The sequence below is a fragment of the Myotis brandtii genome, unplaced genomic scaffold (assembly GCF_000412655.1).
Source record: "Myotis brandtii unplaced genomic scaffold, ASM41265v1 scaffold529, whole genome shotgun sequence".
In the NCBI taxonomy this organism is placed as follows: Eukaryota; Metazoa; Chordata; class Mammalia; order Chiroptera; family Vespertilionidae; genus Myotis; species Myotis brandtii.
In genome coordinates, this window is record NW_005369934.1 from 2,714,141 (window position 1) to 2,715,635 (window position 1,495).

Below are 1,495 nucleotides of genomic sequence, written 5' to 3' on the forward strand. Positions count from 1 at the left end.
CTGACACGCTAGCTCATCAAAAGGTTCGCCATCACTGATCTAAGCGGTTACAAAAGAAGAGATAGTGAAAATGAAAAAAAAAAACCACTTGGAATACAACTTATCACCTGATGGTTCATCTCTTTTGCAAGCAAGAACTTTAAAATATTAAGTTTTCTTACAAAAATTGACACTTCTAGTTAGTTTAAATACAAAACAAATGCTTGACTCTCTTTAATAACTGCTCTCATTAAACCAAAATAATTTTCTACTGTGCAAATGTTTAGTGTTAGTTGAAAGCAATAAAAGACTATTCTACCAGAAAAGCATTATAATTAATATTTTCTTTAATGAAAGTTAAATTAATACCATAATTAATACATATCGTACCTTGTCTGCTTTATTATAAAAAGAAGGTCATCCATATTCTCTTATTGTCTTTTTCATGTTAAAATACTTTATAATTTATTTTTTTTCTTTTTAAAAAAATCTTTATTGTTGAGAGTATTACAGGTGTCCCTCTATTTTCCTCCCATTCCTCTCCTCCACTCGATTCCTGCCCTGCCCAGGCCTTCACCACTTTATTGTCTGTGTCCCTAGATAATTCATATATGCATATAAGATCTTTTTTTAATCTCTTCCCGCCTCCTTCACTCCCTTTCCCTCTGAGAATCATCAGTCTGTTCCATTTCCATGCCTCTAATTCTATTTTATTCACCAGTTTATTCTGTTCATCTGATTTCTTATTCATTTATATCATTGATAGATACATATTTACCCTTTTATTGCTCATACTCTCCTCCTTCTTCTTCTTCTTCTTCTTCTTCTTCTTCTCCTTCTTCTTCTTCCTCTTCTTCTTCTCCTTAAACAATATGCTTCAACATTTCATGTAATACTAGTTTGGTGGTGATGAACTCCTTTAGCTGTTAATTTTCTGTGAAGCTTTTTATCTGACCTACAATTGTAAGTGATAGCTTTGCTTGGCAGATTAATCTTGGTGGCAGGTCATCATTTTGAATATTTCTTTACACTCCCTTCTGGTCTGCATTATTTCTGTTGAGAAATCAGCTGACAGTCTAAACTGCTTTTCTCTTGCTGTTTTTAATATTCTCTCTTTGTCTTTAGCCCTTGGCATTTTAATTTTGATATGTCTTGGTGTGGTCCTCTTTGGGTTCCTCTTGTTAGGGACTCTCTGTGCATCCTGGACTTGTAAGTCTATTTCACCAGGTAGGGGAAGTTTTCTGTTATTTCTTCAAATAGATTTTCAATATCTAGCTCTTTCTCTTCACCTTTTGGCACCCCCATAATGCGAATGTTGGTACATTTGAATTGTCCCAGAGGCTCTTTACACTATCTTCATATTTTTGGATTCTTTTTTCTTTTTGCTCTTCTGATTGGGTGTTTTTTGCTTCCTTATGTTTCAAATCATTGATTTGATTCTCAGAATCCTCTACTCTACTATTGAGTCCCTGCATATTATTCTTTATTTCAGTCAGTGTATGCTTAATTTCTGACT